Below are 26,895 nucleotides of genomic sequence, written 5' to 3'. Positions count from 1 at the left end.
ATGCCCTCGTCACATCCCACTTGGACTACTGTAATGCTCTCTACATGGGGCTCCCCTTGAGGAGCACCCGGAGGCTCCAACTGGTCCAGAATGCGGCCGCGCGGGTGGTTATGGGGGCTCCCATGTAACACCTCTCCTGCACAAGCTGCACTGGCCCCCAGTGATCTTCTGGGTGCGCTTCAAGGTATTGGTTACCACCTTTAGAGCGCTCCATGGCTTAGGACCCGGGTATTTACGAGACCGCCTTCTGCCGCCAGTAGCCTCCCACTGACCAGTACACTCCCACAGAGAGGGGCTCCTCAGGGTGCCATTGGCCAAATAATGCCGGCAGGCGGCCCCAGGGGGAAAGGCCTTCTCTGTGGGGGCACCTACCCTCTGGAACAAGCTGCCCCCGGAGATACGGCAGATCCCAGATCTGCTCACTTTCCGCCGTGCCCTAAAAACGTTTCTGTTTCATCAAGCCAGGTTGACCTGACCTAACTTTTTAAAATTGTTTTAATTTTAAATTGTTAAATTATGGGTTTTAATATAGGGGTGTTTTAACTGTGGGCCAAATTAATTTAATTGGATTTTAATATTGTTTTAAATTTTGTATTTTTTGTATTTTATCTGTTGGCTCTTCACCGCCCTGAGTCCTTCGGGAGAAGGGCGGTATACAAATATAATAAACATAAACATAAACTTTGTGTATGCTGCGTTCTTTGGGGTCCGTAGCTGGGGCAGAACAAAAGGTTGTACAATGGGGCAAATCTCAGTTAACAAATGTCTCATTTAGCCACAGAAATTTTGGGCTCAATCATGATCATAAATCGAGGATTACCTGCAATAGGATTGAGATATGTTTGTCTGCTAGTATTGGTGGTTGATAAGAAAATAATTTATCAATGTATTAATATAGTAGACAAAAGTCAATAATACAGCTTTGTCTGTCCTCTCTATTAATGGGGATCTTGATGGCATAGTACACTGGGCAACAACATCTAACTTTTATGGTCATGCTTTGTATTTGTTGAGGAAGGAAGAAGTATGAAGCTTAGATTTGATCCTCAAAGTAGTATCAAAGAATGTATTCTTTCCATTGCATTACCTGATACACTACCACAAATTATGAGTCTTCAATGTTGGCATATATCAATAAATACAGAATAAATCTGACCACAGCACCATTGTATGAGTGGCTTTAATGGTTTCTTACCTGAAAGCTTGTTAGAGTATTAATTGCTTGAGGAAATGCAGAGGGCTCCTCTCTCATTTTCTCTCCACTCTTTATTCCTTTGCATTAGTGTTATCATATTCTTGAATGCTTAAGTCTTTTATAGCAATTTTGGCCTATTTTGCTACATTGCTTTACCAGTATAGTTTAGTTTTGTACTCTTTTATCCTTATTTTCCTGGACTACAAAACTGACCATCTTTATTTTGTTGCTACACAATTCCCTCATGTACCTCTTTCACTTAACTTTCTTTCTGTCCAAGATGCCATTACTTCCAGCCTATCCTCTCTTTTTTCAGACATCAAATCTTTTCTACTGCATCTGCTCTTCTAATGATTCAGATGTTCTGAGCAGGAAAAGGCGGTCAACAGGCAATTCCCAAATGGCCAGCTGGGCACAAACCACCAGCTTACTTAGGGCTGCTAAAATGCAGAGCTTGTTTGCATACCATTGGTGGAAATTTGGGGACTGGGATTCTGAAGACTCGTACACATCTCAGTATTTTCTTTGTGATGACCCTTATTCTGGAAACACTGGCTTGATTGTTCACTATTAGTTTCTGCACAGTGTTTCCTGCCTTTGGGCAAGAGAAAGCTCTTTGCCCTGCATACCAGAATGACTTGTTCTGTTTGAAATTCTTCAGTGCAAACCCTTTTTGTGTTTGTGTGCAAATTTACAGGAAGGACAAATACTGAAGATATATGCTTAAAAAGTTGGTTAACTCTCTTTTTGCCTTGTTCCATTGTATCATTCCTGAGCCACTTCTCAGAGCATAATCTTATCAGTTAGTAGGGAAAAACATGACAAAAACTAAAGTATGCATTTATGGAAAAGTTAAGAAAGGCTGAGAGTGAATGACAAGCCTAGAGTTACCCATTGACCTTCCTGACTCAGCCAGGAACTGAACCTTGGTTGTTCCTGGTCGTCATGTAACACAAAAGCCAATTTAAGAATACCTTAATTGGCTTTTCTTGGCCAATGAATACATGTAGCTTAGAATGCAATAGTTTCTTATTTGCAAAAATGCAATATTATTTATGCACTTTCAGTTATCTTAAGCACTTCATACATATTATAATAGTTTTATAAAATAGATAACACTATAGCCCCACTGCACGCTGGTCACATTCATACTGTACACACTTTACTTCATTGTGTATAGAATTCATTTATTTCTGGCTTTTCACAAAATACTGCACAATTAAGTAATTGGGCTGAGTTCAGTTTAGAAAAACGAACAAAATATTGTCACTCTTAAATCTAATACAATGTCGACAGAGGTAGAATTTCTGATTTTATTTAATCCAAAATGGTTGACAATAAATCCATGTAATTGAAAAGTAGGATTAAACTGGATACTTCTCCACAATAAAGTCCATTCAAATGCATCGTGTTTGGCCTGAAGTTCCAGGCACCTCCTATCTTGCACCTGTGCACCTGTTTTTTTATACCTACATGCAGAACCTGACTTTTTTTCCTTAGCATTTGAATAGCATTTTGTTGAATAGCCTCCAATGTTGAAGTCTATCAAGATCCATTTGACTTTTAGCTTCTCTTTTGAACTGTTAGAAGCCCCCTCTTCCAGCTTTGCATAATTTGTAAATTTGATGATCATCTAAGACATTCTTCATCTAACAACCTTCATCTTCATCTTCATTCTTCATCTAAGACACTTATAAATATGTTGAAGAACTCTGGGCCTGGGACAATGAGATGTCTCCCTGCACACCTCCCTCCATGTAGACATGTGTAAACAAGTACTGCCATATATATTTGGGGAGCTCCTTGATTGAGTTCTGCAGGATCTGGCTAACCTGGCTAGGTGGCTCAGTGCAAAGACATTGAGCTTATCAATCAGAAAGGTCGGCAGTTTGAATCTCTAGTATAGCTCTCTTGCGTGAGAAGGGGGTTGGACTAAATGACTTCCAAGGTCCCTTACAACTCTGTTACTGTTATCTTGAGTGTAAGGATGGCTGTGCCACTGGTAGAAGAGAACCCCATAATTATGCAAGGAACAAGATGATTGTTTTCTCAGTTCTGTGCTTACAGCTTTACTATTGTTACTACTACTAAGATGCATTTTAAGCTGTAGTATCAAAGCCCACAACTGGTGCACCAGCAGTTGAGAATTAGAGACCCTTTATCTTAGTTGATTATGAAACTGAGCAAAAAGCAATTTTAAAACATCTCCTCAGGCTATGGAGGGTGGGAAAGTAGTCAGTGTCCAGATGGAAGAGAATGGACTGAAATTAAATCCTTGGAAAAATGAAGTTGCTGTTGATACATCATTGTCTTCTGTCACTGGAGATATTCCTTGATGGGCAGGTACTATGCATCAGGGAACAGATTCAAACTTGAGGATCTTTCTGGACTCATGAGTTCTACTGGGTCAGCAAGTAGAGGCTGTGGCCAGAGGAGCTAACAGTTAGCTCCAATAGGCGTGGTCTTCCTGGAACAGAAGAACCTTAACTCATGACCATATTACTTTCCAGTTAGATTACTGTAATGCACCCTTCTTGGGTTGCTTTTAAAGATGCTGAGAAACTACAGTTGGTCAAAAATATAGCAGCCCCATCCTTTAAGCTCCTTGCATTGGGATTATATTAGACCTTTTTACCAAAATCTGCATGTTAGAAGGCTGTAGGTATCTTCAGGAACACTGCCTATTGTGAATATCTATCTCACCAGTTAGATCTCCCAAGGAGAAACTTTTGCAAATCCTGTACTCTGGGACAGTTTGGAAGGAAGGGGTTGAAGTGAGGTGATTCAACTTTTCTGTAGTAGTGTCAATCTTATGGAAGAGTCTTATTATGGAGATGATTATGGTGATGGTAATTAAAATTTATTAAATTTATATGCTGCCGATTCCTAGCGCTTCTGCATGGGGAAGATCAGGCTGGTTCTCTCTTTGCTGATGTTTTAGAAGATCCTGAAAGCAAATTGTTTTAAAAACTTTTCCTTAATGTGTAGGTTGCCATCTCTACGATTAATTATGTTTGTTTCGTATTGTATAGTTTTGTATTGTTATGCTTTTTGTTTCATATTCTATAGTTTTGTATATGCTTTTATATTGTTAGTAGTTGCTTTATTTTTGCCATATATATTTTAATTTATATCTTTTCTATGTAAGCTGCCAGGAATCTTTTTTTTTTATTATGGTAGCATAAGAACATGTTCATTTAAAAAAAAAACCCTCAGAATTATCATTTTTTAAAAAAAAAATCACATGGAACATTAAATCCTGTTACACTTTATTAAATATCATATTAAATGAAAACAATTGACACTTAACAAACCATACATTGTTTATAGTAAGACAAATTACACATTGAATACAATGTAACATTTACTTAACCATACTGCTGACTAAGCTGTCATTAAAGCATGTGCCTATATTGTGTATACATACTTAATATTAATATTGTTTGATTACCAAATCCCTGTTAAAAAGAGCACCTTTTTGTGCCTTGTATAAAGAATCCCAACTAGGGAAAAATTTGTAGGTAGCACTGCAGAACTGCATGTTCTGAGACTACGTTTAGGGAATATCTTAATGCAATCTTTCAATGTTTGTTTTAAAAAATATTGCAAGGCAATAACATAGATAAGTGCCTCTATACCTTTTTGTCAAAAAAAAAAAAAAAAAGAAAAGATTTGTGTCATGATTTGGTGAAGAATGGAATGTAATTCTATTTATATGGTCTCCATATTCCACATGAATCTATACAGTCCAAATGTCATTTATTCTATTACTTTAGAAAAACAATAATAATATATTTTTGGGAAATACATACTCTATATTCACCATACATTTATGTGCATGGGTGGGCATGCATTCAAAAGATCACATTGCCTTCACTGTTCAGAGGAGCAACATTAATCTTTAATTAATCAGAAAAATTTCACATTTTCACATTGAAAGCAAGACTGGTCCAAAGCCTCCCCAACCATTGTTATATATTTCCTGTGCTTGTTTAATCTTATTCCTAAGAGACAAAATACACATTATTTGCAATGACCCAGGTGCTCTGCATATTTGAGCTGTTCAAGTGGGAATCCTATTGAACCAATTTTCCAATGTAACATTGGTAACGAAAACCCTGTAGACCAATTTTCTATCGCTATTTCTACATTCTTCATATACTGGAATTCCTCTTATCTTTCATTATGAGGTGATCATTTTCTCTTCTTAGGTTTCAAAAGTATTCCCTCTCTTCTCATTGAGAAGCTTTCTAAAATAAGGAGGAGTTTAATTAAAAGAATTGGATGTAATTGGAAAGCATTTTTTCTTCTAATACCAATTACAGAAGTCCAATGCATGCATGGTGGTTTTTTCCATGGCTGCCATATTTCACTACTAATTCCCTGGCCGTTCCAATAGTACTTCAAACAAACTATTATGTGGAATGGTTAGACTGCATAGGTAGTATTTACAAATGGGCTAGGTCTCTATCCAATTAATCATTGAAGTCTTATTAGAAAAATAGGGAACCCAATTATGGGAAAACAGCAGATACGTTATTTCAGTAACTTATATACCAGGTCACAATTAACATATACATGGAAAATTAAAAATATGCAATCTTGAATTCCAAGTACCTGAAAAGGGGGTAGAAACTGCATTAGGTTTTGGCTCTTATTGAAATTCTGAAAGGCTCAGAGTTGTCATAAGCACTACATAATCGGGAGAAACAGGAAGTACAAATGATATGGCAGGATCTCTTAAGAGTTAGAATCCATTCCTATTGTAGTCAAAAGCACAAGTGTTAGATGCAAAATCCATGCAGAATCACAGTGGAAGTAGCTGCAAAATATAAAATCCTTTGTTATGCATTGTTCAGAATATTTCAGAATTGCCTTTCTATCTCCAACATAAGAGTTACATGGTTTTGCGTAAACCAATGATGGCAAAACTTTTATCCATCGGGTGCCCAAACCGCGTGTGCGCATGCCCAAACTGCGCACAATTTGGGCATGTGCACAATTGTGCACAATCGTGAACATTAACACACGCATGTGTGGACATGCATGTGCATGCACAGCAGAAACCCCAACACTGGCAGCGTGGCAAGAGATAAGATCTTTTTCTTTTGTGACCTTGTTTCCTCGTTTGCAGGGAAACAGAAGCTCACGAATAAAACGCCACAGAGATCTAACTTGGGGTGACGGCACGCGTACTAGCAGACAGGTCTCTGCGTGCCACTTCTGGCAAGCGTGCCATAGGTTCGCCATCACGGGCCTAAACTGATCTGCAAAGGAATCAGAATGATGAAATGGCTGTGTAGGGCAAGATGAAAGAGGTAACCATATTTTGACCATAACCTGGAAGGTACTTTAGGGTAAAACTTGTGCAAGTTTCTATTATGCGCTAAAAGAGAACAGAGGGGAAAATAAAATTGCATAATTACTATTTGCCAAATCATAAATTTGAAGAGATAAGAACACTGATCCCCCCCCCCCACAAGCAGCTTCATGATTGCACTGCACAATGTTGGAGATCGTATTATATGGTAGCTACATACTTTTATTTACATTCCAGTGATAATTCTTCTCCACTATCACTAAAATTAGAACTATAATAAAATCTAGCTAACTGATATTTATTCACTTCAAGTAATTGATGATCTCCCATAATTTTAATGCCTTAAGAAAAACCATACAGTAACTTTAAGAAACAAAATACTGGGTTCTTTGCCAGTGCACCATTTTTTTTTTAGTGTATAAATGTGGACTGATACTAAAGACAATAACCCTGGATTCAATATGGATTCTATAGAAAAGAACAGGGGCAAATAAAATAGATTTGATATTGAAAATGTATGGATTCTAAATTTGAATCTCTTTTATACATATCATCTTCCATGTACAATTATTCCAGAACCCTTGCCTTCTGTTGAGTTTTGAAAAAAATCACCTCAAATAAACTGTGATTTATTTTCCACAGATTGCTTTAGTTGTGCTAATTTCTAAGGGTTGTCATTGTGCTTTGGAGAAGATTGCAAAAGGAGCCACCAATGATTTTGTTTTTCGTGTGTTTCTTGGCTGGATTTCGAGCCCATTCCAAAATACAAAGATTTATAGCTTAAATGGCTTCTCCCACCCAAAAAAGATTGGTTAATCTTGGTTAAGAGGAGAAATTGAATTACTAATTAATCTACTCTAAGAGATGGACTTCCAGCCTCCAAATTCTACCCCCCCCTTCAATCCTTTTAAATCAAGAACTTATATTAGAAGTGAAATTCATTATTTTCAAACTGTAAGAGCTGATAGCAATAGCAATAGCATTTAGACTTGTATACCGCTTCACAGTGCTTTACAGCTCTCTCTAAGCGGTTTACAAAGTCAGCATATTGCCCCCAACAATCTGGGTCCTCATTTTAACGACCTCAGAATGATGGAAGGCTGAGACAACCTTGAGCCTGGTAAGATTTGAACTGCCAAATTTCAGGCAGCCAGCAGTCAGGAGAAGTAGCCTGCAGTACTGCATTCTAACCACTGCGCCACCCCAGCTCTTTAATGTCATTGGCCAATACGTTCAAGGGCATCAACAACTATTTTTGAAAAAATCTAAGCATACATCCTAAACATTTTATTTATTGTGAATAATAAAGTGCTAAGCATTTAGCCCATTGAAGGAAATAACTCAGTGAATTACTTTTTGCATGAAACCATATGTTTAACATGGAGAGAAATGGTTTCCATCTCTCTTTAAGCTAGTACAGAAATTTACAGAAATCTATCTTCATTTGATAGTTTTGTTTAATTCTCTAATTTTCTTTCCTGTTCCATTTTTTTTATAGTGCTGAGATTTTTATTTTTTTTTGACTGGTCACCTTGAAATAGCCAAGTGAATATATGATCGAATTTAAAAACAAAATAAAGATTAAGGCATTTAATTTTTATTAAATATTTCATTGTATTTTGTGGTTATTGTTTCCATGGATATAAAGTTTTAAATAAAGGTGGCAAAGCTTGATTCAGGCAGGACAGAAACATTTATTTTAATTTATATATAATTGTTGGGAATAGTGTAATAATAAAACCATACTGTCAAAAGTTCCCTTGTATTAAAAAATAGTATTTTGCAAAATCAAGTATTCGCCAGATCCAAGTAATAAGATGCTTTCAGTTTACAGAGCAAATGCAAACTATAAAACGTATCCCTGTTTCCAGCTTTTATTTATAAAAGCATTAAGATGCCATAATCGAATTTGAATGAATGAATGAATGAATGAATGAATGAATGAATGAATGAATGAAGTTCTTAAACATCTGTTATACTATGAAATGATGTAATTTTCTTTTATTTCAGGGGAATTTATTCTTCCCCATCTATAATAACATTGTACTAGTCATGTTAGGGACGGTATATAGAAGGCAAATCCAACTACTGCCGTCACTTGTTCCATTTCCCTTCCACCTTCTTTTAAGGCAGGGAGAATAGTAATCCCTTTTTAACAATTTGCAAATTACACAGGAAAATCAGCTATATGAAGATGCATAATATAGTGCTTTTCTCCCTACCATCTTAATATCTTAGAAAAATAACTTGAAGAGTCCTTTGGTTATAAAAAGAAAGTATTTTGAATTTGGATAGTTATTCAAGACTAATATTTTTAATGGCTCATTCAGCAACTAGTCATAGTGTCACTCAGCACTGTCATAGTGCTTTTCCAAATGTAAACTCATTTTTTTCTTCATCTTTTGTAGTTTCCTTCTTAGAAAATATTGTTGAAGCAAGACATGAACAAGTTGAACTATAATCACAAAAACAGTAGAACAATAAGCCCCCTTTCTCACAAGGGCGTAAAGTATCTGAATATATATATATATATGCCCATTTATGCCACTTTATTCAACATAGGCAGAGTACCCAAATTCTAGCTAAGATGCATTTATTGCCATGGTTAAATTAAGGAATATTACGTTTACTAGCAGTAAAAAATGAGAAAAATTATAAGACACTGACTGTCACAACCAACCTGTAATCTGTTTCAGTTTATAATTTTGATGAATGTGAAATGAGTGGAACTTCCCAATGAATACATATATTGTTTCATGCCATGACTGTCTTTTAGCTACAGATAATATAAAGGGAGTTGTGAACACCAAAGGTGTTGCCTTACTATATTTAAGACATTGCTGGTGAAACTTAAATATTTTCACAAAAGTATTTATACTGCAGTGAAGTAAAAGCAATAAAACCAAACACAAAAGACTGAGGAAAAAAAGCCAATTATGCCACACATCAATAAAGCAAATAGCTTAATCTTCACAAATGTCTCTCAAATCACAATGTATCAAAATACGTGCAGTACTTTAAATAAACTGAGAAGGAGTAGGGAACCAGATCTTGTCAGCATAATTTTTCTTGTGATTGAAATCCAAGAAAGGAAGCAGATAATGGTGCCTTTATAATGTTGTCTATATCTTGTTTGTTTTTTCTCTTCTCTAGTCTGGTGATCTTAATTCCTATAATGAAAACAACAGAAATTACAGTAAACATTATGATGAGAAGTTGTTCAATAATGATAAGACAACAGTATCCTGTTCTTTTAATGTTAACCAAATTAAACATTAAAAATTTTAAGGACAAGATTCAGATTTGCAAGCCTCTCTTCAAAGCCAAATGCCAATTCTCTAGACTTACAGCAATATTTTATTTATTAACTATAGTTTATATGTTTCTTGATTCAATAAACCGCAGAATAATTTACCACAGAAACCATTTTCACCCCCACAATGTTAAAATAAAAGCCAGCCAACCATCAATCAAATAATACTGAAGCAACAATTCTTCACCAAAGAAAGTTGTAACGTTCAATCTGTAGTAGGGAAGGTCCCCTCATTCCCAAATGATTATTAGACTTCTGGAAAAGCCAGGTTTTAATGACTTTATGGAAAAAAATATGGTGGGAACCAATCTAATCATACAAAGAACACTGTTTCAAAACAAACAAACAAACAAACAAAAAAAACCCCAGACATTCCTTCATGGAAGAGATCTCAAGGGACTCCACCATTTCCAATTCTATTGGGCAGGCAGAAGTCACTGGGAGAACAGTCCCATAGATATCTTGGTCTTCTGAAGGTTCGGTTTTAAAAGTTAAAAAAAAGTATGTTAAAAGTAAACAAAACAAAACAAAACCCAGCATCTTAAACTGCATCCAAACTGGTAACCAGTGCAGTTCTAGCAGTATACTGTAGTAACAGCAACTTCTTGTCACTATATGAGCCTCTGCATTCTGAATACTTGATCCTCCTAGGTGGCTTTTAAGGTCAGCCCTATTATCTGCTTTGCCAAAAAACGTAAGAAATTACCAAGTGCCAAGAAAGAAAAGAAATATATTCCCAAGAAAGAAATATGATCTAGAGTTAATAATAAGTATAAAGGTTGAATTAATTTTATACTGATATTGTATGGAACTTCTTTTTTTCTTTTTCCCTCCGAAGTTTATTTCCTTTTAAATGAATTATACATTGTGATAATGCAGTAAGAAACTACACACACACACACACACAGACACACACACAGCTTCTTACTGCATTATCACAATGTATAATTCATTTTGTCTATTTAATGCAGTTCATTAATAACATTATAACATTTTAATTAACGAGTGGATGGAGTGACAATTTATAAAACTATCAAATCCCGTATGTACATTTTATAGCATAAAACAGTTTGTCTCACAAATTAAACACTTTCTTATTTATATAGTTAAAATACTGCTGTGTTATTGCCCAAAATGGAGAGAAAGGATTTGATTTTAAATATTAATATTAGTTCAAGTAATAAGAAGGGAAAGGGACATTAATTTCAGAATATTTGCCACCAGCTTAAAAATGTTTTAGAACTAGAGTTTACTAGTTCTTTTTGCACAACCATAGCTTCTAAAATAGAATTTATCTGGATGTTTCCCCCCCCTAAAGAATTGAATGGGGCAAGGCTGTCCCAGTGGCTTAGCATGCAAAACACACACATGACTTTCACAGTGCGGCCTACTTAGTACCACCACTGCATCTTACAATCAGATTTTATTGTTCTTTTAAAAAGCTACTGATAACAAATACATGCCATATTTCTCCTGTATTTAATATGCCCCCCAATTAGATTCTGTTAGGCATACTGTAAATGCCGCTATGCCTGATATGCTCAATAGTAATTTTATTTTGCTGATAATTTACTAAAGACATCTTCGGTGCTATTGAAAATAATTTTATTTTTGACTCCATGCAAGTTTTCTGCAATACATATTAATGAATTAGATCACCAATTCCCATAACACAACTTCTTTCTGACCCACATTGGCCTGTGAACCAGTTTTTTTTTTAAATTTAATTTTCTTAAAACCAACTGTCAGCATCATGTGATGGAAGAGATGAAAAATGAAAATGAGTAATCCTGCTGTGCAGGTGAGTGACCTATGGGAGACAGCTCTGCCTGGTAGGATTTTTACACGTACCATCAGACACAGACCAATTGATTAGATCATCTTATTCTAGCCACCAACCAGGCTCCAGAGACTAATTAGAGAGAGTACTGCCTGCGCAGGCACCCCATTGACACCTAATTTGCTCAGCCAAGGCCTTTGGGGGGAATTTATTATCTCTGCAGCTGTACTTCATGCATTTCTGATTTGAGACAGAGGCGAGAAGCACTTAGTTCATCATGCTTCTGAACAAACTGAATGTAAGAAACTTAAACTGCTAAATACAAGCAGACACAAATTAAAACTGGCTAGCCTTAATCAATTCTGCTTCCCTCCTCCATTTTATGATGTATATCTGATGTAGATCAGCACACTGCCTTATATATTCTTTACAAACAGACAGTCCAACTTATCAAAAGATTGTCCTCTTTCCTCCAGAAATTTTTATTTAGTTACAGTATATATTATTCAATACTAAATGTTTCATGTAATATTTAGTTATTACAATTGCTTGTTTATGAATTTCTTGTTAAAAGTAATGTTATTCTTATTCTGCTTAATGTTCAAGGAGTTTTAAATAATTTTGTTAACATTTATTGTAGCTAGAGACTTTCCTTTGAAGCTGTAGAAATATTACCAGCAAGATTGAATTAATGGATGCATTTAGTAGTGATAATTGGCCCACTGCTCAAGAAACCATTGTTGGATCTGACTGCTGGACATTTTTTTTCCAGGATCTAACCACTCTTTTTGGGAGGAAGGTTATGGAGAAGATAGTTGCAGCAGGCCCTGGATGAATTATTTGGATCCCTTTCAGTCAGGCTTCACACCTTGGTATTGGACAGAGAAAGCATTGGCTGCATAGTTGTATGGCACATTTGGATGATCTCTGGCAGAAGCACCACAAGGGTTGTGCACCTGTCTTTGCTCTTGTCCCAAAGTGCTTTTTCCAGGAGGCAACTTGACTTTCTTGGGGATTTTTTCCTTTGAAATATTTCACTTCTCATCTCAGAAGCTTCTTCAGTTCAGCTTCTTTTTTAAAAAAACCCTAAGGGAAGTCCAATTGCCTTTTAGGAAAAGCACCTTTGCAACCATGACCTGGATGATTTAGAATCTTTACCGACATTTGACCTTGCTTTTCTTGACGTTTTGGTAGCTTTTACTAGTATTCATCATGGTATCCTTCTAGATCATACATAGAGAATGTATGGCAGAATATTCTGCTGACTTGCTTCCCCTGATGGGCCAATACCAGTCCGTGTACACATCCCATCATTAACCTCTTTGTGGGGTCCAAAGTTAGATATTGTCTCTGTTACAATTTAACATGTACATGAAGCTATTGGATGAAATTATCTGTTCCTATGGATAAAGTATCATCAATATACCATGATACATTATATACATTACTTCAACACTTCAGTTTTACAGCATTATAGTCAGTATTATACATCTCCACTCTGGGCAAATTAAGTGATGCTGCTGAAGACCTGTCTGGATGGGGAACAACAGGTTTTGGCTGAGTCCTGGAAAGACTGAGTCACTTTTGGATCTGAGATTTTATCCTCTTTGGTTCTGGATGTGGTTGTACTGCCCCAAACAGACCCAGGGCACAATCTGGAGACGCTTCTAGATTCACAATTTCTGCTTGAGGAACAAGTGGCTTTTAGAATGGAATACTGCAGTGTGCTCCATATGGGATTGTCCTGGAAGAATATCCAGAAATTTCAGCTGGTGCAGAATGTGGCTCCATGGGCAGTTATGTGCACCCAGGGATAGTGCACATTATACTTCAGTTCAATGATACATTGGTTGTCAGTTTGCTTTTGAGTGCAAACTCAAGGTGCTGGTTTTGATCTTTAAAGCTCTACATAGGTCTACCATAGACATGTTTACTTGAGGGACAGCCTCTTATATCTACTTGTCAAATAAGGCTAAACAGGAAAGTTATGTTGTGGGTCTCATCTACTAAGGAGTTACATTTAGTGGGATTCAGGTGCCATGCCTTTTCTACTGTGGCACCTGTCCTATTGAACATCATTCCTCCTGATGTGAGATCAGCCTCATTCCTACTTGCCTGCCAGAAAGTCTTCAAGATTTAATTTTTCCGTCAAATTTAGGAATCCTATGACCTACAGGATAGTTGTGTGATATTAAGTGATTCTCTCAACATCTTGAGGGAATTTTTGTTTTGTTTTACTTAGTATTTTATGATGTTTATTATTTTTTATGTATTCTGCTCCTTCTACCGTCCTGGTTTATGAGACGATGGCTATATAAGTTATTAAATAAATAAAAATATTCAATCCTGTCTGAATGTAACTATAATAAATAACTGTAAGAGACTGAACTTGAATGTTTCTACGTATTTCCTCAGATAAGAATATCAGATGAAAGTTAAATAAATCTTGTTGCTTGGGACTAATACAGAAATGGGTTGATAGCGTACTTCCTTCAAATGTTGTTTGGGTTATGACTTCCAAAAATTCTTCAATTTTTCCAACTAGGCCTTGAAATCATGAAACATGAAATCCAGTTTTAAATTTTACAATTTTACAATCAATTTGACATATCTATAATTTAAATAAGGGATGTATATGTCAGGTGCTTTATACAAGATATAACAGATTTCTTTCCTAGATATTTTTCATGTGCAGTTTTAATCAAATGGTTAAAAAAATGTGTGTATTACATGTTCCTCAAGACAGAGAGAATAATACAATTCAAATCATTCCTCTACCCTCTGTGGAATGTGGAAAATTGTTTTAAAAATTATATGGGAGATCAACTTTAGAGACATTTTCTACATGTAATTTAGGAAACCATATTTTTAAGATTAGGGAAATAGAGTACTAAAATGAAGTACACATAATTCTCAATTCGCAACTGTAATAGAGCCTGCCTATTACAGTCAGAAGTTGTGACAGCTATTAAGTGAAGTGCCCATGTGATTGCCTCACTTACAATCTCCAATTCCTGCTCTTCCCAATGCAGTGATTAACCAACTGCACTGGTTGTTAAGGTGAGCATGGGGTACCTCAGGGGCCCAGACTTAGTACAGGCCCTGGCCAGCCCTTCCAAGGCTTGCCCTGTAACGGTAGTCTTCATAGATTTGCAAATTTCTCTTTACATGAAAAACTACAGGATTTAGTAGCAACTGAAGGAAGGTGCCAAGAGAATCTTCAGTGCTGCTAAACATTACATAATAAATTTTATTAAGAAAGCTTCTAAAAGAGTTTAAAATATATCACTCTCATACCAAGTCCTCTAAAGGGCATCCACAAGTACAATCAATGCAATTACATATAATAACTGGTCTGAACCCTGACTGAAAAAAAGTCAGATAATCTATTTCCTCCAGGTCACATTGAAGCACAGTACCTACAACAATAATCTGCAAAATGGAAAGACTGCACACTGGGTGAAAATTATCCAAATACAGTTGATTCTAAGGACGGCCTCTGGAGAGATGATGGACAACTGCCTCCTTCAAAGCAGGTAGAACCATCTGTTCATGCAAAAAGGTATTAACCAGTGAACACAATCTCAAGCCATTCCCTGGAAAGATTTGACCAACTAGCAGGGACATGGATACAGAACACAAGTGGCAGAGTTCATAGCGCAAAAGACTTTGTTCACTTCCTCAGGACTAATAAACTGAAATTATTCCCAGATAACTGAACAAAAGTCTCTTTTACAGAACCTTCCCAGTGACTCCAACTCAGAGCAAATTTGAGAGATTTTATTTGAGAGATTTCTAGAATACCTTCACAATTATCCAACAAGGGATCTGAATACCCAAAACAGGACTTCAGTCTGCTATTTATGAATTTAATAATAATGGAGAAGCAAGGCCATTTTGCTGTTCTTATACTGGTACAATAAAACAACCATACCAGGTCATATTAGCATTGATGCTTTAGTTATCTGCTGCATCAATTCATTTCCCAGAATCTGTCTATAAACTAGAGAGCTCTGAGGCAAAAATCTGATCACGCATATTTATTCCATCGTGATTTAGACTTTCCCAATAATCTAGACTAGGTCCATATTGGCTATGAAGTCCTGAGCTACTCTGGCACAGATAAGGCAGGTAGAATTCCCCTCTGAACCAACAATAAGAAATTCCACTGTCAACATGGCCATGGAGTTGAAGAACTCAAGTGGGTAGGCTAGCAGTAATTTAATTTGACCCTGTTGGGTCAACTTTACAAATGGTCTCTGATCTGTACGAGTTCCCTCCAAGGACATCTGAGATTTCCAGGTGAACACAGCCATACCTCCACTCTTGCTCAGTTTGAAACTCAGAAGGGTGTATTTCAGAGATGGGACCCATTACTACTTCCACCATCACCCCTAATACCAAACCAGATTTTAATACAAATACAAGGCTGGCCTTCTCCACCACAATTAAATAATGGATAACAGGAAATTTACTATAGCAACAAACAGAGATCTGGCATAATGCAAGATGACTATGATTGCCTCATGAGGCATATGAAGTCATTTGTCCCTTCCCCCAATAATTATACATGATTAACTCCAATGATTATACATGATAAACAAGCAGAATTATCCTGTTCTGTCAGTAGTTTCTGTTACCAGATAATTTTTGTTAATTGATGCTACTGCATCCATTATTTTCAATGCAGACTGAAATGAAATTGCATGTAACTCAAGCAAAGACTTACCATATTATAGTAACAGTACTAATAAAGTAGGAGCCTCACTTATCCGTCATATTGACTTGCCAGGGCAATAATATTTAAATTACTCTATGTACCAAACTATTAATTCAAGTTTTTAAATTAAATATATGGAAAACTTTTATATTCTCAGAACACTGGTAAAGATGAGTGTTTCCTTTGTACAAATTATGTAAATATTTTGCCAACACTGAATAAAGATTATGAATCATGACTTATTTCTGGCTCCCACTTTTAGCAGTCATAATGATGTTATTTTGAACAAAGATATTCATTACTTCCTTTTCAACAAGCCAAAGCATGCTAATAGCTTATGCTTCGTAGCTTCACTCAGACAGTATAGCATGCAGTACATGAAACCATACTGATTTTTATCATGTAATAACTTATTACCATTAATAGAATAAAACTTTGCTTTTGAAAAACTAATTTACAGATACTGTATTTAACAATTTTGGTGTAACTACGTGGGTGTTTAATGAACTCTCAAATATTAAGACATTATTAACTATTAATTAAAAATAGTTAAATAAAATTTAAATACATTTAAAATCTAATAAAAAACTGGATACTAATATGCATTGAGTTATTCTGATTATATGAAAATATTCTATGGATTACCTACATCATAATTTTAAAAAATAAATTAAATTCGTGGGACATATCTGAAGAGACACCTTTGAAAATCATAAAATATATATCTAATAGAATGATATCTCTAACCTCTCTTGGAATTCAGTGTTTTACTTCTAACTGTTCAATGCCCAAATCCACATACATATTTGCAGATAAAATGCAAAATAGTGCAAAAACGCCTTTAAGTCTTGAACGAATAATTCAACTAGGTGAATTTTGTAAAAGACGGTTGAATATGGTGTGGAAGTCTGTAGTTTGGGATATGACAGAATTGGTGTGCAATTATAAATATCTTGCCTTGAGAAAAACCATAATCAAATACAAGGTACTTAAAAGATTTTGCTGTAAATAAAAATGTGTGATAACTTTCTTCTACAATGAATATTGCATGCAATTTTTGAAAACTGATTCTCTTCTTTTGAGAAGACAATGCCATAGATTTTCTTTTTAAGAAACAGGAAGAAATTTTTTTTGGGGGGGGGGATCTCCTTTCTCATTAGAATAGAAGTCTTGGCTTTATCATTCCAGTGATCTAGAATTTGCCATTTGTGAAACCTGTTATTAGACTACAGTATAAACCTCTGAAGATTAACAAGTATTTGGAAATAAAAATATATAAATTCTTATGAGTTTTTTGTTATAGGATAGCAAACATTTTCTCTAAATTTCACACACTGAGAAAGAAAGATTATCAGGTCATTACAATATGAAGCAGACAACGAATGCTGTAGAATGGAATGGGATAAAAATCTAGGCCCAAGAATGTTAGCTTATCTCTTGAGTCAGCAGAAGCCTGTTATATGCAAGATATGCAATCATAATGGGTTAAAGACATTGTGTAAACATTCTAAGACAAGAGATAGATTAAAAAGCTACCTGAAGAGTTTGCATGGGGAGTGCAAAACTGACACATGCTGTTACAATTATATCCAGCAGTTATTTCCTGTGATAAGCAAGGCAACCTAATTTATTAAGATACAGGTCAAGAACTGCATCACTAAGATTTTAACAATAAATGCTTTAAAAAGTAATTATTTAATGATCCAATTTCCTTACCAAGACAAACTTTTTAGGACTACTTTTAGAAATGTGCTAAGTTATTCTGCTAACAGTAATTGGATATTCTAGAATTGTGTGTGTTTGTGTGTAATTCATGTCAGTATGAATGAGAGAATGAGAGAAAAAGATGGTGGATCTAATTCCATGAATCTATTTTATAAAATACTTCATAAATATTTAATTTGCCAGAACAATTTCCAAAATATTTAAATTTAAGAGACATAGAAATAATATGAAATTTCTTGATATTTAGTTGGTCCAGATTATATTAGTAAAAGTAAAGCCCTTAATATAGATTAACAAATTAATGTATCTCAATTTAAATACCAGAGATTTCAATTTATTGAGAAATATATATTTCATGATAGGTTCCTGTATTCCTAAAACAGTTTTTACTATATTATTTCACAAACCAATTAATAAAATGATAACCAAAAGTGCTTTAAAATTTAATCTTGGTATTGAAACTTTTAACTTCTCTCATAGATTTTAATCAAATATTTATAAATGAACAAAATAAAGTTCGGTAGGTTTAGTAGGATTTTTCTGACATTTACTCAGTTGCCTCTTACAGCAGAAGTCATGGTCTGCAAAGAACTTACAAAACATCTAAGGGATCTCATTGATGCAAAGTATCAATCAGGAGAAGGTACAAAAAATTTACAAAAGATTGGATACACCATGGAACACAGTGAAGACAGTCATCAATAAATGTAAATATAGCACCCTAAGTGACATTACCACAAACTGAATGGTCTTCCAAAGTTCATGAAAAAACAAAAAGAAAACTGGTTTGAGAGTCTGCCAAAAAGCTATAGTAATATTAAAGGAGCTGTAGGATTTTCTAAGAAGTATTGGTTGTGTACTACATGTTACAACTATCTCCCATATTTGTCATATGTCTGGGTTGTGGGAAAGAGTGGCAAGATGGAAGCCATTTCTTACACAGAAAAAACATTTAAGTCCAGCTACATTTTGCAAAAAGCTACATGAATTCTGAAAAAGCAGAGAAGAAAATGTGTTATGGTCTGATGAGACCAAGGTTGGCCATAATTCCATTATGCTTTGGGGATGTTTTAAATCAGCTGGAACTGAGGCTTTATTTGAAGTGGAGGAAATTATGATAGTTCTAAATATCAGTTGGTTTTGACACAAAACTTTCAGGCCTCTGAAAAAATATTGATTATAAAGAATAATTTCACCTTTCAACACCAAAACAATCTACAAATGTTTGCTTTCACCAGAAGATCAAAGTTTTGGAATGGCCTAGCCAGAGCCCAGACCTGAATCCAATTGTAAAATGACCTGAAAATGGCTATGGACTATTTTCTCACAATCTGACAGATTTAGCATTTACAGAATTTAGCAATATTTGCATACTGCCCCCATCAATCTTACTGAATTCAGAAGGATGGAAAGCTGAGTCAACTGTGAGCTGGTCAGGATCAAATTCCAGTCTGTGGACAGAGTTTGCCTGCAATACTGCATTCTAATCACTGCGCCACTAGATTTGAAATGCTTTTGAAAGGAAGAGTGGACAAAGATTCTCAAGGCAAGATGTTACATGCTGATAGGCTCCTATCCGAAAAGAGTGAATGCTGTTATAAAATCAAAAGGTGCTTCAATGAAGTGTTAGTTTAAGGATGTGACACACGTATGTTTTTAACGTTATTTTTCCCCCCCCAAAAAAGATTTCAATTTGTTTTTCAGTTGAATTGTACCACGCCTATGCTATATTAAAGGCTAACGTGATTAATTTGGTCTGATATTTTTTTTTACATCCCCAAAACCTACCATTTTAACAGGGGAATTAGACTTTTCATATCTGCTATATATAAAGTCTTAAGCAGTTAACATAAGGTGCAGAAGGAATTCAAGCATCTAACAATGTATTCATACACAAAATAATATAGAATTGTAATTGTATACAAATTGTATACAAAAACAATACAAATATATCAAATGCTGTAAAAAGTAAAATTGAATCTAATGTTAGATAAATATACCATTTAATTTACTTAACAAGAAAGATTATTACAATTTGATTTTGTTTTATTTATGCTTTTTAAAATTCCTCAAACTAGAATTTGAAAGAAGTTATACTATACTATATTGATTCAAAAAGAAGCAAACTATCAGTTGTTTCAAAAAAATTACCAGGAAGAGCCTATAGTTATTTTGGAATGTATTTGACCCATTTTGGACAGAGTCTGAATGTCTGCTTATCTTTGCTACAAACTGTTATCAGTATTCATGTTATATTTGTCTGCTATAGAGTTCCCTATAAGGCATTTGAAATAGGATTCAAATTATCACAGATGAAACAAGCCTTCTAAATACAAATAATATTTTTCAGCAGGCCTGATGTCTGATTCAAGGTGGCCATAAATTTCAAATTCATATTTTGTACAAAGAATTAAAAACATCTGGTGTTGCCATAAAGCAAAAAATAAAAAAAATAAAATCAATGACATAATGGAGAGTCCTGGATAAATATTTTTATCTATTCCTATAGAAATATAAGACGCTGTATCTCTGCAAAACTTTCTCCAGATACCTTGAAAGAGAAAACTTGAAACAGATGACGGAGAGAATAATGTTAGTCTTTTTTTCCCTAGCCTAATTCATAGTTCCTTCCTTTGCTTTAAAAATAACCTGGGAAAAAAAATCTATATCCATGAGAGGCAGTGTCTGACTTATCTGAAATTCTATCTTTCCCTTGTGAAAGGTTGTGTCTGAGATGAGGAAAAATGTATTCTGTTTCTGAGGTTAAAGAATGCAGTAATTACAATCACAACAGCTTCATTAAACAAACAGGGCTGATTTGGCCAGCCCTATCCTACATACCATATTTTTCGGAGTGTAAGATGCTCTGGACTATAAGACGCACCTACCTTTTTTGGGGAGGAAAACAAGAAAATATATTCAGTGTATAAGACGCATTGAAATTTTTACCCCCTTTTGGGGGGTAGGGGGAGGAATGCATCTTATACTCTGAAAAATATGGTAAATTTTATAAACACTGGCTTTCCTCATCATAATATTCACTATACAAAGTATAGAGGCAGCTCATGCTTAATTTAATTTATCAAGATTTCAATGATTCATGTAAATTTGGAAAGGGTTACAAAATTCCCTGAAGGTCTGGACACCACCAATCAATCTATAGGCAATGATAAAATGTGAAATACAAAATGATTTGGCACAGCACAGGGAGACATAGTAAAATCATACAGGAAGTCATGAAAACTGATATTATTTATGCCTTCACATGACCCTGCTAACATTAAATGGTTAAAAAATATACAAAAATTCAGAAAACAAGAGGGGAGAGGTGATAGTCCGTCCCAGAAAAGCATGTGACAATAATCAAAGCATAAGCAAATTTCAGATAAATTAATTTCATGTAGACTATACTTATTAGCAATTTCTTTGTCTAAAATGTCCTCTACTGTCTAAATTATAATTTATATCATATACTGAAAATGTAGTTATTATGTCTTCAGTTGTACCCATACCAAGTTCTGCTTTTCAAATATTTATGTATCAAGTAATATTGAAGTTAGATCTTGTGTATTTATCTAACAAACAGGACAGAAATGTTAAAAGTGTGAGGTTGCTTCTACACATGGAAGGCAGCTGTCAGAACTACTGTGAAGGGTTATAGGTCAGCAGAGTTACTCTGTAAAAGCTGAAGGTTCCATCAACATTGCAGAATTCCTGCCGAGTGAGAGCTGGAAGACTACAGGTTACAGTCCACTGGATGGGACATAAAAGGTCATTTTGTGCCTGTCAAAGTGGCATCACAGAATATACCATCTTTAACTGTGATCTAAAGAGAAGCTAACAAAATGGGCATGTTGGTAGAAGAATATAGTTTTAAGATACTGCCCTTCAAGCAAAAAGATTAAATAATTATATTCACTGTAGAGATATGCAGTAAGATGGACTATGCTGTTGTTTTAATCATCAAGTCATATCTTGGTGACTATAGGCAAGTACTCTCCATGCTACTTTGTCAAATACAGTTTCTTTCAGTTGTAGAATGTTCATCTTTGTATTAGTTTTGATGTTATCTTGCCAGCTTGTTCTTTGCTTGCCCCTTCTTCTAATTCTATTAACCATTCCTAGCATCTTTTACTTCTCCAATGAATTTACATGAGTGATGTGGCTAAATAAATCAGATGTGTTCTTGTGATTTTAGTTTTTAGCTGGACTATGCTAAATAATTATTCTAATCAGAGAAGAGAGAAACTAGAGAGAAGAAACTGAGGGAGTAGAAAAAGGGTACTGAAATATTTTGTGGATATAGTGAATCTTCAATTAAGCACCCTCATTTAGCAGAGTTTTAATGAAATGGACCAAATTTTCCTCTGGATGATATCTGAAATAGCAGATATTCTATGCCACATGAAATAGTCCAGATATGCAGTTAAAAGTTATATTAAATTTATAGTAATAATTGATTATACAAATGATGCAAATTACATTCTGTTTATAGCATTTATCTTTTATCTATTTTAAGTGGCATTATTGAAATGTCCCAGTCTGATACTGCTGGGTTCAGTATCATCAATGTGGTAATGATACCCAATTAGATCTTTCAATGCCAGGCAGACCAAGTAGGCTATTGAGGTGCCTAGAAGTTGTGCAGGTATGGATTGATGGAGGAGATTAGGAGTGAGGGGAAGAACTGACTTTAGTTCAATCCTACTAAGACTGAGTGGCTGTGGATATTAGGACCCTTTGGGTCCAAGGATTCTCCATCCATATTCTTGGATGAAGAATCACTTCCTCCCTGAAGAGTGATATGCAACTGAAGATTATCTTAAGACTCACAACTTGAAAAAGACGTGGCAGTTGAGGCCAAGGGACATCAGTTCCTTTGAAAGGATATGCAAAATGTTTAGATCAAATTGTTTTGAATTCTAAACACCATTTTGAGTGTAAAATTCCCTACTTCAAATGCAAAGGAGATATTTTGAGTGTGAAATTGGGATTTTGGAACTGCTTCAAGCTCGAAGTATGTTTGTATTTGGAATAGAGCTGTTTCAACCTTGAAATATTTTTCCAAATACTAAAAAAAAATTCTTTTCTTCATTCAAAACATGTCTTTTAGTTCACAACAGTTCAGGCCAAAAATGTTTTGCTCCCATATACATTCAACTTTAGGTACACTCAATATGCTTTCTGTTTAAATTCAAATATTGATTTTTCAAAGAAGATGTATATGTAATGGATACCTCATTCCTTGACTTAAGTCATTTACATTCTCAAAGACATTATGCCTTTCCATACATTTTAATACCTTTAACATTAAAATTAATTGCTATCTGGTGTACCTACATTGTTGTATCTGTCCCATATCAACTCAGCACATAAATATGTTCTTCTACTCTAATTATCAAAATCTAAATTTTAATAAGAATTGCATTCTTAATTATGGCAAATTATAAAATTACTAATTATAACAACTGTATAATATAGCCTCTTTAACTATTTTATCAGCAAAAGGCTTTTAAGAAAAAAAAATCATTTTTAATTAGTCATCCAGAACTTTGCCATGCATATATCAACAGTCAGAAAATACAACAGCAATTCAAAAAGGGTGCCCTAATTCTTCAAAGTAAAATTTAAAAAATAAAAAAGCAAGCAAAATAGTAATGCCTTCATAAAGAGACTTTTGGCAATTATATCTCCACAGCTACAGTATAACTGAAAACTTTGACGTGGCTTTGATTACTGAACCATGGCTGAACTAATTTGGCTTTCGCTAAGAAAATAAGCACATTCATTCTCACAATGAAGAGAGGCAATTTTAATTAAACCTTATCAAAGTCTGAATAAAGAATAAGCTCAATAACCATTTCACAAGACCCTATTTTCATCTGTTTAGTTGAAACTTGCCATGTTTCTGCAATAATTAACCACAGTTCAAGAAATGCTAGAGTTGTGTTAATGTTGGTAAAGATTTAATTAGTTCAATTATCTGGAGTATTCAAGGCTCAGCTCAACACTCATTTCTTCAAGCTTTATACATACCTCAGATCAAAATTTATTAAATTGAAATATAAATGACAAAAGAACCTCATTTTGACTTTAGCTAATGAATTGCAGCATATTCAATCATTTTATTGTACTATTTTAACAAAATATCTAAACCCAATGTGCAGAAGCAATCTATTCTCTCGGGCATGGGAAAATATTTTTGACTGGTTATCAGCACCAAAATAGGAGAACATGTAAGAAAGGCTATACTCTTTTACTATTTCTTCTCTTGTTGCCCATTTATTTTTCTTCTTTCATGGAAAGTGAAGCATTTAAGGAACACTGAAAGCACACTGACACAGAAAACTGTTTCAATCTGTCAGACAGCATGGACAGACAGTAGGGATCATTTTAGAAAATAGAATGGCCCCCAGCGATCTGACCTTCCTAGTGGGAAAGAGAACAGAGTAGTGTGTTTGACAAGTTCAGTAACAAAGAAGTATATTTAGTGCTGGTCCCCTTCTACATTCTTCTTGAAATAAAAATACAAGTAGTAATGAGGAAGCAGTTCATTCTATCTAGAAAGAGATAACTGATTATCATTGATTAAAAGTTTCTTCAAAGGCCATCCTACCTACATCCAATGTTTCTAAGAAATGTTTAGATTAGAGACTGGATAATGGTTTTATATTGTCTTTGTAGTAATATTCTTTCTTTATGTCTGGATCTAATTCACAGAGAGTACTAGAATAAATAGTTTTTTTTATATTACAAATGTTAATTTTCCTCTTTTCTCATGGATAAGTAAACATATATAAACTATAGTTATACCTGGTTTCTTAATATTGTAATTTGCTTTGAATCCAGAGTATATTCTTGAAAATACATTTGTGTTACTACTATTTTAAAATTAACATTCTCACTGTTAAATTCAGGCCAGTAGCAGGAATTCACATTGTATTTTTACTGTTTTAAAATTTAAACTTCCAGATTATGAAATTTTCAAGTACTGAAGAATTTTGACCAACTGAAAACTTGCATTAGATTTTGCGCCTTTTTGTTCAAGTATTGCTCCGGTTTTGTTGTTGGAAGTCCTCTTATCGCTGGGTGCTGACTCCAAATGCCCCAGAATGCTCCATGGCTTCAGTTTTAGATATATATGGTTTAGGTTTAGGTTTAGGTTTATTAAATTTGTAAACTGCCCTTCTCCCGAAGGACTCAGGGCGGTGAACAGCCAAAATTAAAATACATACAGTATAAAAATTAAAATAAATTAAAACAGAATTAGATCAGTTTGGCTTCCTCAAATATATATATATATTAGCAAAACATCTTTAATAGTGAAAGGCTGCCTGCTGGAGAAATTTGGCCCCACAGAGTGCAAATTCCCTCCAGTATGCAGTTCTCTTTCCTTCATCCACATAACAACCCAGGAAATTGCTTAACAATTGCAACCAAGAACACCAGGATTGCAGTTATTGGCTGCAAATGCCCCACACTTCATCCGTCCTGAATAAATGAGGGCTTCTGTACCAGAGACAAATTCCTTGTGTATCTAATTACACCTGGCCAAATTCAATCCAATTCAGTTCCAATACTAGCTGGATTGTAACATGAATGCTTGCAGCATGACATATTTACGGCCAGTCCCTATAAACAATCTGATTCTCTCTCTCTCTCATTGCTCCTGTGCTAAAATTCTTTTTGTATTTTGGAACAGACCTTTTTTAGCCATCTCTAGAAACTAGAGGGACTCCTTTCACAGGCAACAGTGGTTTGTGAACTTCCCTGCCAGCTTCCCCACTGATTTTCTGGATAAGCCCTCATGGAAGGTTACACATGATTGTGGGGTCTTGGCAATCTGTTATAAGAGCAAACAGGTTGCCAAGCATCCAGACTGCAATCACATGGTTGAGAAGGCATTGCAATGCCCATAACTTTTGGGCATGGGCCGTAAGTCCTTTCATTTCAGTGGCATTATAATTTCAAACGATGCTGAATGATTTTAAGTATTTATAGTTATCCTAAGGAGGGTAATATGCATATAGCATACAGGAGTGATTATATGAATAATATAAGGCAAATTTGGGGTTATTTGTGAGAATATCTAAAGAGTTTTCCTCCTTTATGGTATGGCTGGTAAACTGCTGTCAAGGCAGTTGTTAAAGGTTGTTAACAATATGAGAAGAGAAGAGAAACCTACCAACTACCATAACTAAAGTGAATTATGATTTCTTTTCTTCTTCTTTTTCTTCTAGCAATATATCACAGGATTGTACAGCATGGCAATATTAAGGCAACCCACAAAAGTGATGCACAGCCATCCTATTTGGAGGCCAGGGGAAACTCATTGGGCATGTTCACTGATAATCCAGATATTGTTTCAAGTATGATGTACAAGTATATGGTAAATTTCAAAAAATCTCCCACTCCCTTGCAGGCATCTGATATGCAAAAGCTATAGCTGTTTTGTATACACATACTTTTTATATATTATAGACTTTCTAAGACATTCTTTAACAAGGGTAAATTGCTAAAATTTTATTACAATTTTGAGCAACGTATGTGTGTTTGTGTGTACACATATTTAAAAATTAACATACACAAACACACATAAAATATACATTAAAGATGGCAATTAAAATAAGTTATATGAGTCAAAGAGGAGGAGAGAGAGGAGGACGGAGGGAGAGAGGAAGAGCACGGGAAAGAGTTTGATGCCGTATTGTTAGGTAATATTTGGTTGAGAATTTCACATTCTTTATAGGTTTTTTTTATAACCATAAACTCCCACAAATAGAATTTCTGGCCTTTCATAAAGTGGGTTCTCTTCCCAAAAACCTAAGAAATAAAACTGTAT

At 34.9% G+C, this 26,895-nt stretch overlaps 1 protein-coding gene across 3 annotated transcripts in view; it reads right to left on the bottom strand.

Annotated features, from left to right (window-relative positions):
• Positions 1–8,021: 8,021 nt before the first annotated feature.
• CDK14 (cyclin dependent kinase 14) overlaps positions 8,022–26,895 on the bottom strand; it is a 223,714-nt gene continuing 204,840 nt past the window's right edge. For all 3 annotated transcript variants that reach the window (XM_034402352.3, XM_034402353.3, XM_034402354.3), the window contains one exon: positions 8,022–9,685. The gene's annotated coding sequence lies outside the window, so the exon portion shown is untranslated. The remainder of the gene's footprint in view (positions 9,686–26,895) is intronic.

Source organism: Pantherophis guttatus, chromosome 4 (genome assembly GCF_059756535.1).
Source record: "Pantherophis guttatus breed Tessera chromosome 4, ASM5975653v1, whole genome shotgun sequence".
Classification (NCBI taxonomy): domain Eukaryota; kingdom Metazoa; phylum Chordata; class Lepidosauria; order Squamata; family Colubridae; genus Pantherophis; species Pantherophis guttatus.
Note: the sequence above shows the minus strand (reverse complement) of the source record. Positions and strands in the feature narration are given on the sequence as shown.